This window comes from Quercus lobata, chromosome 6 (assembly GCF_001633185.2).
Source record: "Quercus lobata isolate SW786 chromosome 6, ValleyOak3.0 Primary Assembly, whole genome shotgun sequence".
NCBI lineage: Eukaryota > Viridiplantae > Streptophyta > Magnoliopsida > Fagales > Fagaceae > Quercus > Quercus lobata.
This window is the reverse complement of record NC_044909.1, coordinates 6,688,212-6,702,174: the sequence shown is the minus strand read 5'-3', so window position 1 is coordinate 6,702,174 and position 13,963 is coordinate 6,688,212.

Sequence of the window (13,963 nt, the reverse complement as noted above, 5' to 3'; positions counted from 1 at the left end):
GTCCTTATATCGTCACCATTTATTTCCACGAAATTGTCCAACTTTCCGAAAAAATCAATGTCAATATCGGCTTTGGTGCAATTCAAGTACTCCTATTTGTTTGGACTCCCTTTCCCTGTAAGAGCCTTTCTCTGTTATAGAGTTTGTTATTGGATCCTAAAATTTTATTCATCCATTTTAAATGAGTGGTCCAATTCGAGGCTTATGAATCGGTTTTTTTTTTTTTGGGAAAAGAAGGTAGAAAAGTATATGGATAAGATTTTAGAAATTATATATATATATATATATATATTTTTTTGGAGAGAGAGACATTTTAGAAATTACATCAAAACTCTATATGATCTTATCTATTTATACCTAACTACTTAATGATTTCTTCATACTAATTGGGCGGGCTATTGAGTATGGTGTTAAATTATCCATTCAAGCTAATACATTTTAGGTTAAGTTGCATATTTGGTTCTCAATCTTTGACATTTGTTCCCAAATCGTTCTTATTTTTTAAGATGTTTCAAAAAGTTTCTTATAATAATCTTATATATGGAAATTCTAATGTAGTAAATTTAATTCTAGAAATCAAGGTCACACTAATGACGTGGAGTCTAGTCTATGATATGACATGATGTATGCATGCCATATCAACATTTTCCAATTATTAGCTGATGATAAGGATATTTTGATACAAAATTTTGAAAGTATAAGAACTATAGGGAAACATTTTAAGTATAAGAATGATTTCTAAACAATGATAAAAGGTTGAAGACCAAAAAACTATACAAATTACTGTTCATAGTTATACCATTCATTTTAATTTGCCAAATGCTCCAAATGACTAAAAGTTTTTCAGCCAAATCTACATGGGTTGTTTGGTTTGTTTTAGGTGTTTTAAGGGGCTTAAACCTTATTTAGTTGAAATGCTTTGTAGTGTTTTGAGTTTTTGTCAAATTATAGTGAATAGTATTTTAAAGTTATGAATTTATACCGTATGAATAGTGAATGTCCAACTTTCCAAAAAAAAAATTAATGTCATTATCGGCTTTGGGGCGATTCAAGCATACGTTTGGACTTGGAGTTTGGACTCCCTTTATCTATTTAGAGTTTGTTACTTGTTCCTAAAACTTTTATTCATCCATTTTAAAAGAGCAAGTTGCCCAAAAAAATCAACGTCGTTGTCAGCTTTGGGAGAAATTATACCGTCCTCATGGTGGACTACGTTATTTGTCCACCATTTCAGTAAAAGATTTTCACCTATTTAAAATTGCTGAGTCAGTATTTAGTTTTTATTTAAAACTCCACAATTTTAAACAAGTAAGAGTCTTTTACTGGAATGGTAGATCATATCACTTGTCTACCATGAGGACTTTATAATTTCTCCAGCTTTAGGGCAATTCAAGCATTCATTTGGACTCCCTTCTTTGTCATTGGTTCCTAAAAATTTATTCATCAATTTTAAATGAGTGGGTTTAATATTTTCACCTCATCAATTAATACCATATTTATTTAGATTATTGATTGCTTGAACAAATCCGCTTTAAAGTGTATGAATAGGATTTTTTTTTTTTTGGGTTGTAAAGAAGGTAGAAAAGTGTATGAATAAAAATTTAGAAATTACTTTTCTTTTTTAGAGGGAGATTTTAGAAATTACTTGAAAACTCTAGATGATATTATTCATTTATACCTAATTACTAAATGAACTCTTCTAATGGGCGGATATATATATATATATATATATATATATGCGCGAATCAATATGACCTTGGTTAAATACTTAAATTGTATATTTGGTTCTCAATCTTTGACATTTGTTCTCAAACCATTGCTATCTTTAAAATATTTCAAAAGTTTCTTATAGTAATATTATATAAGGAAAAATACTAACATAGTAAATTTAATTAAGGAAACCGAGACCAAATATTAATGACGTGGAGTCTATGATGTGGCATGATATTTGCATGTCACATCAACATTTTTCATCTATGATCTATCAAATGAATAATAATATTATATAAGGAAGAATACTAACATAGTAAATTTAATTCAGGAAACTGAGACCAAATGTTAATGACGTGAAGTCTATGATGTGACATGATGTTTGCATGTCACATCAACATATTTCATCTATCAAATGATGATAAGAACATTTTGATACAATATTTTGAAAGTATATTGACTAAAGAGAAACATTTTAAGTGTAATAAAGATGATTTCTAAACAAATCAAAGGTTGTAGACCAAAAAGCTCTACAAATTACTGTTCATACTTTATAAATCCAAAGTTTAAAAATACCATTCATTTTATTTTGCCAAATGCTCCAAACACTAAAAAGTTTTTCAGTTAAATCTACATGAGAATCTTTGGTTTTGTAGGGGTAAGACTAAAGAAGCTTGAAAAACTTTGTAGAGAGTTTTTGTCAAATTATAGTGAATAGTGCTTTAAAATTATGAATTTATAGAATACAAATAATGAATTTTAGAGCTTTTCATAAAAGCTCAAAATTTGAGCTTTACTCTTAAATCTGCTTCAAATTCTAAGAGCTTTTAAGGGGTGTCCTTAAGAGTTCTGGCATGGATTCTGGTCAATTTCATAAATGGTGGTGCATGCCTACAGGCTACAAGGTCAGAGGTGCCGGCTGCAAGAAATTGCTGACAGCAAATATGTATGGGAAAATAAGATTTTGAACTTGCAGACGATGATCAATAAGATTTTGAACTTGCAAAAACAAAAGATTTTGGCTTCTTGGACTTAATAATAATAATAATAATAATAATAATAATAACCATGAAAAAGTGATAGATTTGAAAAATAAAAAGTATACCATATATTAAATAGATATTAAGCAATCGATAATTGTTTTTGTTTTTCTTTGTTTTGTTTTTTTTTGTTTTCCCTTCCTGAGGAAGACTAGGAAGTCAACCTCACCTCACCTCACCTCAAAAGAGAGATCTCTGATTGCTCTTGTTTTACATTCTTGTTTGGTAGCCAATTGTCTAGATTTATTAAGTTAACAAAAAATTCTTGCGGTGCTCAGGGCCCCTAGCGTATAGATTTATCAAGTTTTAGATCAGGTAACATTCACAATCAACTCTCTAAAGTTCTAATAAAAGTTAGGGCTAGTATGTTATTGGCAAGGCCGCTGAACAATGGATGCAATTGATACAATCGATTAAGGCCCCCAAATAAAAGAAGACCCCCACTTGTAAAAAAAAAATATATATATATATATAATATATTTATTTATACATTTTAATTACAAAAATAAATTTTTTTAATCCTTTTATTAGTCAATAAAATGTATTAAAAATGCTCATTTTATCCTAAATTGAAAAGGAAAAAAACAATGCACAGTCTCACTGTCACACTCTACAGTAACAGTGCACACTACACACAACTTGATACTTGATACTTTATAGGATAATAGCCTGATGGGACTCAACTATTGACTATATAATATTTTATAATCTAAAAAATTTGAAATCAATTTCATAGCTACTGTCCCATCAAAAGAAAAAAAAATTTTCATAGCTACTGTGCAAGTGAAAGAGATCTCCGCATATAGCTATTAGCTTGCCCCCACCCATACGGCTACACTACGTACTCACTCACTAACCCAGTAACCCACCCATACGGGCCACACCCACACCCACACCCACACCCAATGTATACCCACTCAAATTAATATATATATATATATATATTTTATATATATATATATATATATATATTGTGCAAGCTTTTACTTTATGGATTATTATAATCATCACACTAACTAATAATTTGATGTATATCATATCAACTCAATTGTATTATAGTGATGCTAATTTATTAAACTATATAATAAATTAATTTTTATTTGTGCATATTTAAACTTTAAAGTATAAAGTGATCACGACTTTAAAAAATTTGAAATAACCAATTAGTAATTTTGCATCTTAAAAAGTAAGAAAAATAGATTTTAAATAAAAAATTTTCATAAAAATTATTTAATGAATATTTAAATATAAAAAAGATCTCACTTAAAATTTTCGCCTAAAACGCCCAAAGTTGTTGAATCGGCCCTGGTTATTAGTTGTTTAAACAACATATTTCAATGTTTAAATAACATTACATATATTTTCATTTTTCATCCACACGTATTTTCAAAAAATAAAAATAACTATACTAGAAATTTCTTACCAAACAAACCCTTAATTTTGCTAGAAACCCAATTTTCAACATGATATCTACTTCGGCGTGAACCTTTCTCCACCCTTTATGTGGGTTATTTTCTGTCTCTTTTTTTTTTTTGGTGGTGGGCCTTTGCCATCCTTTGTAGTGGTTTTCATTGTCCCCTACATAGGTCTTGAGTTAGTCTTATATGGTTGTCTCTTTCGTTGGTAGGCAGTCATACCCTCAAATGCTTTTAGGGTGGCATCGGTGGCACTGATTGGTCTGGATCTAAACTTGCTTTGCTCCTAATGGTTGGATCTCAAAGCTAGAGTTCTACCACTAGGGTCGTTGCCTAAGTATACTTTTTAAATACATCTTTCACCAAGCTCACTGTTTTTCTTCTTCTATATACCCATGCCAAAATCTACAAATCAACTTAATATATAGTTTATACCAATACCCTCCCATACGGATACGGCCATTCCCAAACCACCGGGTCACCATTAAGCCAACTAGCCAAGACACATGTGGTACCCTAATATATAATACTATTTTTAACGCATGCATGCTAGCTGTGATACAATTTGGCTGCTATACTATTAACCTAATAATAAATTAATAATAACCTTCACTAGTGACCACATTAGACCTAATTTAGCGTGAGAAAAATGTTCACGTTTTCTGCGTTATTACTATCATAATTGCATTAACAAACATATACACAGCTATACATAATTCTTTCAATGATTTAATCTTTCTTTTTGTATAATGTTTTGGTTAGGTGAACAAGTTGTTGCTTATTTATAGAAAGAAAGAAAAAAAAGGGTTCACATGATGAGACATGACACACACACGTTCATATATTTATTAGTGATGGGGTTTTATGATAAGCTTTACTTAAGTCTGCATGTCGTTAGGCTTTTGGTTCAAAGTTTGGCTGTACATGTATGTTGTAAGTAGACAAATAATTGATTGGTTGGGGTCCTAAGGTTGGATGAAATTAGAGGAAACATTTGTCATTTGTGATTTTTTTTCGCTGGATCCACATCAGACTGACGTTAGAGATTAAATATCTTCATTGTATCTACTCATCATGTTGGGTCCAATGACAGCTAACACTGTCCCAAATCAAGATGATATAAGCATCAAACTAATAGTTTTTTTATTTTTTATTTTAATGATTCAATAGTTTCAAGTTTCAACAAGGGAATGAAAAATTTAGATTTTAAATGTTTTTGTTGGAAATATCTAAAAAAAGTGTTACCTAGTTGAATTATAAAATTTTTGACAACAAAAAAACTAACACTTAATTTATTAAATATCTTTCCAAAAAAAGAAGAAGCTCTTTTTTACGTTAAATAAAAAATCTATATTTAAATCGATCCATATCTGGATTATTTGGTAAAAAAAATTATTATGAAAATTATTATAAGTTTTAAATCTTATAGTTAAAGATATATATTTTAAAATTGTTATCCTAGATTATTTGAATTCAACTAGTTATTTAACGTGGGTTCCGGTTAATTTAATTAGTAAAAATTTTTATTGTTGAATAAAAGATGCAAGATAAAATTTTGCCTACGTCAAGAGTCTAGCTTGGAGCTGAACTGGTTTGTATTTTTTGGTATTTCCAATGGAGAAATTTATGATTCAAATCCTTCTACACTGTTGTTATTATCAAATTATCAAAAAAATCAAGATATTAATAGAGATGATATCTAATATATTGTGTAATCAACATGGGGGTGAAAGAACGAGCCATCATTAAAAAAAAAAAAAAATTATAAAAAAGAGAATATTATGATAATTTTTCCTTTCCCAGAAAATGTCAGTGCGGGATGAGTAACAAACAGCTTGTGCAGTTGTGCCTAGTTGTTGTTTACTTTTATAATAGTTGTTATTTTTTTATTGAATACCTTTGACTAAATAATTTGTCTTTTGTCCGTAACGTTGGCTGCATAATATTACTACCAATGAAAATATCATAAGTATACCTTTAGGATATTTCAAATATGTTAATAGATTATTTTAAGAAAATTTTAATATTACTTTTCTAGAAAATATAAAAGTTGTAAGAAAAAGTGAATTAAATTTTTTTTTTTTGATAAAAAATTTCTTAAAATAGTTCTTAAACCAATGCTTTCAGGAGATCCGTTAACTTTTCCCAAATACCATTTATAAAACAAAAACCAAAAAACAAAAAAATCATTGGTATATATTTCAAATGATAAGCTTCTAAAATAATGGAAAGAAATGGTGTGAAGCCAAGTTGCTGAAAGATACAAATGTTTTGTCTGTGGGAGTATTGGAGGATTTTCAAATGATGATAAGCTTCTAAAATAATGGAAAGAAATGGCGTGAAGCCAACTTGCTCAAGGATATAAATGTTTTGTTTGTGGGAGTAATAGTATTCGAGGATTTCAAATGATAAGATTCTAATTACTTTAAAGAAAAGAAAAGAAATGGTGTGACTTTTGAAGCAAATTGCTCAAAGATATGATGTTTTACTTTTATTTGTGGGCGTAAGTGGCAGAGCCACTTGATGACCAAATTTTTGAAAAAAATAATTTTTTTTTGAAAATATCTTAAAATTTTTTAAATAATCTTATCATTTTGGTTTTAAGAAAGTCTAAAGATAAACTTAATTTTCATTTAAATAAAGTACAATCTATAAATACATATATCAACAAATTACAATAATTAAACATTCACCATCTTTAAAATGAACACATAAGTATTTTAACAATTATCTCAACAAATAAAAGGGAAAAATTTGAGTTATAAAATATTGTAAATTACTATTTTACATTTCACACACACACACAAATTTATATATGACCCCCCAAAAATAAATTCCTAGTTCCGCCACTTGTGGGCGTCTTTGTTTTCCATCAATCAAGCTTCCAAAATAGTGGAAACTGGGAAGTAACGGTTTGAACTTGCTCAAAGATATGATGTTTTGTGGGCTTCTTCTAGATAGGCTGGTCTCTTTGGGAGGATGAATGTGGGGCCGACTTTGGTAGGCATTTCCTTTTCTATGATTTTTTTGAGTCTAAAGACTAAAGCTGTTCCATTATTTATTTATGCCCAATAGCACTTATTTTATGGCTAATATTTGTTTCACACTGGTTGTTGCATACAATCGTAACACACAATTTTTGCATTAAACAATTTCATTTCAAAATTTTATGAACTGAAAAGTCACAATTTTAGTGCAAAAATTGTATATATATAATTGTGCAACAATTTTTTATTTATTAAATTTTTAGAAACAACTAGCATGCACCAGTATTTTCGTACCCTTTTTTTAAAGTACTGTATTAAAACAAATGGGTAAAAAAAGTGGGTTTGTAGCTCTTATTAAGACAATGTAATCATATCAGCTAAGACTATAGACTAAGAATCTAAGATGTGGAATCCTCCATCCACATCGAAAAACTGCTAACATGTTTAGCAATGTTGTGAACTACGGAGTTCTTCTATCTACAAGTATGTGAAAAACTAACACTAGCAAAAGAACCTATTAAAATTTTTGTCTCCTCAATCAGATGACCATAGAAGGCAAAAGATTCTTTATTGCTTCTCAAAGGTTTAATGATTATCTCTAAATCACCCAGTGGCGGCTCCAAAAATATTTTTGAGGGTGATCATTACGAAACTTAAATTATGCAAAATATAATAAAAAACAACTTTATATATTGACAACACACACACACATGCAAACACATAAAGTTTTATAATTTCCTTCTACGAAATTTCTTATTTTGAAATCATCATATGATAGTCTTATTATTAATGTTGTAAGCTACATCTCTTTTAAAAATTTTCTTAGATTTTTTTTATGTAAGGACCTAATATATTGTTAAGGAGACTAAAGTTTAAGGACAAAATTTGGATACAAACTAAGTTGTAGCACAAGGCTACAACTCTCACTAAACAAATTAACATTGCTACATATTTTGCAAATCTAACTATTGAATTGCATGTTCTCTATATTCTTTAAACACATGTCAAGTTTTATGTCAATAGGATGTTATTTACTATTTGATCATAACCTTATTTTTTATGTATAATTTTAGACTACAAAAACTCGAAATTTAAACATTTGATTGATGACATAGCTATTGATCTTTGATCTTCTTTAAATTTTGCAAGTATAGAGGATATAAGAATAAAATGTAATTAAGTAATGGATTTGTTAAAATTCATAATCAATAAAAAAAATATTAAATGGAGTTGTAGCCTTAGTTTACAACCAAGTTTGTTGTCAAATTTTGTTCAAAAGTTTAGTTACGTTGGGCCTAAAAAAAATTTAGGTTTGTCACTAAGTTTTTTTAAAGATAAACAAATCATAAATTTTTAAAATTTATACATAATAATAATTTTTTCTAGCCTAGGGTGGTCACAAGACCACCCTGAACTCTATGTAGAGCCACCAATGAAATCACCCTTAAGAATGAAAGAAGAAATGCTGATATCTTGAGCAAAAGGCAAAGCTTCAACATCATCAATTGATCAAGGGAGAACAATCCTTTCAAACATAGAACCTATGACCAACCCCAGTTCTGGAATGAGGAAGATTGTGGTGAAGAACTTGTTAATATAATAATATTATTATAATAAACCTTTACTTACTATATTGGGGCATGAAAGTATATTAATAGAGATTACATTTTCCTTCCTCTTATTTTTCTTTCCAACCAAACAAAAGAGCTGTTCATCCTCCAAACCAAACACACATTGTGGGTCCGGGAAGTTTACAATACGACCCAAACTCTGTCTGGGCCCAGGGCCCGTGCCGAGGAGGTCGTGTGCCGAGGACGAATGATCGAAGGCTGAGGTGTCAAGGGGAACGGCTGAGGACTACCCTGTCCTCGGCACTCCAGGACTTCGATGGGAAGATCAGCGCCTTGGTAAAGGCTATCCCCAAACAGCCCCCTGAAGGGGATGTGAGTGGAATAGGGCCCACATGGAGGTATGGTGCGAAATAGGTTCGAGGAAAATACGTTCCCTCCACATTAAATGCACCGGCAACCGTCCTGATCATGTTAATGAGAAAAGACGCTTGGACGGTGTAACTTCGATCCTCGCGACTAAACAGAAAAGTAAGAGGGGACAGCTGATGGGACAGGTACAGAAGTAAGCACCTGCCTGACCAACAAATGGAGGGATAGGATCAACCAAAAAGGACTATATAATGTAAAAGTTAGTGCACCAAAAGGGGGCTGGGAAAAATGGCCAAAAACCAGAGCCTCCCAACCCGCCTCTAGGAGAAAGACTCTAGGGGCGAAGACAACTTAACCATGTATGGATATCACGAAAAACCCACCGCCTGGTGACTGAGGCCTAGCCTTTCAAACCCACGCTCTACAAATGATATTGTTTGGGCCTTTTTACGTGCGAACCCAACGCGGTTACGGTTCGTTACAAATCGTGTCCTTACAATTGGCGCCGTCTGTGGGGAAGGCTTGTGTGTTGGCATAGGCGGTAGGTCGAGAGAGTTCCTTTGTCATTTCTAACAGACGGTTATAGAGTTCTAGTGTTAAGTTCCGCTAGGGGCTATGATTCCTGACTAGGGGCTACGCTTGGTAGCATCAACCACATGGATGGTTCTAGGGGCTTGGTCGAGGAGCTAATTCCCCTAAACCCAAGGTCCCACGCGAGAAAACTGAGTTTTGGACAGAACCAAGGTATTGTATGGTCCTCAGACTCAAACCTTTGGGGAAACCAACTACTCGGATGAGAAAACTGAGTTTTGGACAGAACCAAGGTATTGTATGGTCCTCGGACTCAAACCTATGGGGAAACCAACTACTCGGATGAGAAAACTGAGTTTTGGACAGAACCAAGGTATTGTATGGTCCTCGGACTCAAACCTATGGGGAAACAAACTACTTGGATAAGAAAACTGAGTTTTGGACAGAACTAAGGTATTGTATGGTCCTCGGACTCAAACCTATGGGGAAACCAACTACTTGGATGAGAAAAATGAGTTTTGGACAGAACCAAGGTATTGTATGGTCCTCGGACTCAAACCTATGGGGAAACCAACTACTTGGATGAGAAAACTGAGTTTTGGACAGAACCAAGGTATTGCATGGTCCTCGGACCATGCACTATTCGTACATGGGGAAACCAACTACTTGGATGAGAAAACTGAGTTTTGGACAGAACCAAGGTATTGCATGGTCCTCGGACCATGCACTATTCGTACATGGGGAAACCAACCACTTTCAGGAAACCAACCACTTTCAAGAAACCTGGGCACTAAGCAGGACTTAGCAGCTACACGTGATATCTAAAATGATACCTATATCTTAGTTGAATGAGGGTTAGAAATGAGTCTCAAAGCTCTGCGGGTGCAAATAAGCTAGGGTTTGAAACATGATGTTAAATGTATCGCATGCACAAATATTCATACATATTAAGATGAATTAGTGTAGGATTCATAAACAATATTAAGTATCAGCGAGGACAATTAACAAGTAACCAAAAGGAAAAAGGAAGAAAAAGATTTCATATATACATGTACAAACGGTTTCAAATTATTAACAGATTAGAAAGTTTTCAAAATAAAAAAAAACAAGTTGATCGTTAAACTAAAAACAAATACAAAAGCCTAGCCAAGATTTCTACTTTTTTAGTTTTGCGTCGGCCACGTCCTGGGAAGAAGGAACGGGATTAGCTTCGACGCCTTGGAGGATAGTCCCTTCTGGGGAAGGCTGAACAAGGTCAGTATCGGTACTCTAGGGGACTACAGCAAGGGGGATTGCCTGTGGCGGCTGGGCAAGTGTGGCTGGCTCCTCAGTACTAGACACCTGAATGCCAACCACGGGCTCAGTAACCTCTTTAGGTGCCTCAGGGTCCGTATGCTGAGATATTTCTATCACATCCTGAAGTTCTCCCTCTTTGAGCATCTTGCCAGAAGAGCCGCTGACCTGTAAGTCTTCCGACTGAGCAACCCCTTCCTCGGGTTGGTCACCCATAGTCACAGAGCTGGTGGAAGTGGCCTCGCAGATGGCAGTAGGGTAGAATATGTTCTCCGCCTTCCACAAATCAGATGAAGCATCCACCCCAGCTCGCTTCAATGCCTCTTCCCAAACCTGGGAGCAATAAAACCTGCACATTCCAGGAATCTGGGCTTTAAGGATGGCTTGGGTTTCGGTCACCCCCGCATTGTAACCATCATCCTCGGCCGTTTCCTTGACAACCTCTGCCTCATTTCGGGTAAACTCGGCCTCCTGCTTGACCCTTAGGGCTTCATCACGGGCATATTCCGCCACCCCTTTGTCATGCTCGGCCGCGGCCAGCTTCTTATTTAAACCCCCGATCAGATCTTTGGCTATTCGCAACTGATCCTCGGCTTCAAGTACACGCTTGGTTTGGTCCTCGGCCTGTTTTTGGGCGCTAGCTAGGCCCGCCGAGACGCTATCCCTCTCACGGATAGCTATTGTTAAGTCAGCCTTGGCCTTGGCAAGTTCATCCTCAGAGGCTTGGAGAGTCTTCGAGGCCGTTATGCGCTTGTTGCGTTCGTTCTCGGCCGCCTTACTCTTGTTATTCACCTCTTCCTCCATCCTATAGGTTGCCTGGAGAGCCTGGCAAAGGAGATGAGCATGTAGTTAGTAACAAACCAGTGGCAAGAGTTAATAAAGTTTTAGGTTTCAAGAAATCTTACCATGCCCAAGTACCTCTTAGTACTGAGGAAGACCTCCTGCATCCTCATTTTCCTCAGTCCATCCATGTCAGTAGGGAGCAACATGGTTCTCCCTAATGCGTCTGCCACGTAGCCACCCTCGCCATCTCCAAGGTCCCTCATGGATGCAGTTTCCAGTAGTGGACCCCCGTGAAGCATTAGGGCAGGAAGCCAGGCACTCGGTAAGGACTGGGCCTCAATCCCCTTTCTCTTGCCTTGAGAAGATGGGACTTCAGTTTCTTTGCCCTTACCCTGATGTCCAATCTTCAGTTGTTTAGTGTGCGGAGCCTCATCCTTCTCTTTAGAAGGTTGGGATTTTCCCCCGTCCGTGACTTCCTTGCCCTTGGGGCTCCTCTTTCTCTTTGAATCAGCGCCTTCAGGTCGAGGAGGCCGAACTGGTTAGGAGGAAGCAGGAAGTTCGGGGTGGGGGGATTGTGGCTGTGACTTGGTGGAAGATGACCTGGTCTAGATAATAGGAGGTCGAGGTGGTGGGGAAGGAGCATTGGGTTGTGGCGTTCCCTGTGTATCCTTCCCAGGTTGGCCCTCGAGGAGTTGGAGAAGGGGCGTCAGGGGTTTTCTCTTGAGTCCCATTTCGGCTTGAGAAGAGGTGCCTATTGACGACAATTCCGCCTCGGACAAGGCTGGGTCACCTATATCACCCGAAGGATCCTCAGATTGGTAGACTAAGTCAAAAACCCCAAATCCTTCCTCGGGCTGGTCTAGCTCGCCTTCGTCCTCTGCTACTAGATGAGACGAGGAGGGGCCCACCGGTGGGATGTTCACAGGAATAGATGGTTCCTGGGAAATAAGGAATCCTGTCTCAACCACGGTAATTTTTGGAAGCCAAGGACGGCTGGCACTGATCAAGTGCCTTGCGTCCGCAAATGACTTCTGAACAAGGGGGTACCCTAATATCTTGTGAGCAGCTCGGACTTGACCATCTCCGTCATTTACAAAAACTGCTGCTTGCAAGACAGTCTCCAGATCCGCCCGGTTGACTAAGTGAAAATGTCGTGTGTAGACATGTGGATCTACAAAAAGACAAACACGTATGCATGGTTAGTTATCGAACAACATTAGATTAGAATGGCGTAAAGTGTCATCCCCCTTCCATTCCCAGTACCCCACCTGGTTCTCCTTCTACTATGGGGCACGGATCGCCATCGTGCCATTCACCAGAGACGATAAGGAAATCCTTGTTCAGTCCCTTGTTGGAGTCAGGGAAGCACTGGATTAACCGAACCCTTTCGTCCCTCGACTTCATGTAGTAGGTTTTCCCCTTCAATTTTTAGAGGTTATAGCACCAGTTCACGTCATGGTGGGTCAATCTTAACCCCATCTTCTCGTTTAAAGCGTCCACGCAACCCAGAATCCTAAAAACGTTGCCGGCGCACTGGATGGGGGCTAAACAGAAGTGCCTGAGGTAACCCCTCGTCACTGGCCCCATAGGGATTCTCATACCCCCCTCTACAAAGGCGAAGACGGGAATTACTATCGCGCCCGTTTCCCTCTTATAATGCCATTCCCCCATCTTACAGTGCTTCAGGCTTACGTTGGGGGGAATCCTATAATCAACGATGAACTTATTCATCACCTTTTCAGTATCGACTAATTTCCTCAGTCTCAATTTAGTCATCTCTGTGATTTACTAAACAAACCCAACCCGCGACGGGAGAAGAAAGTGAGCCAAAGAGAAATAAACCCAGAAAAGAAAAAGCACGAGTTAATGGAGGTAAGGAACTTACATAAGAGAAGAATTACGCTTCGGACAGGCTTTATGTGCTTGAGATAGACTTGAATTTGGGCGAAAGTTCAGATGAACCCAGAATATACGCGCTAGAACTCTTAAGTGCAGAACTGAAGAGACGGATCCATCCCAAAAAATCTTTTATACTTTCTAGGGTAACTGCACACCTTTTCCCGCCCATAAAGACCAAGGGATCACCACACCTTTCGATTTCCATCATACCGTAGAACGTGGGGAACACAAAACCGCCCGTATTTAATGAGGCCACGTTTCGCCTTCCAAGGGCTCTAGGAACGTGTCTCGGGCAGATGAAAAATCTCGGGAACCGATAGGTGACAAAGATTGACAGGCATTGGCAGATATTTGATGTCATCAAA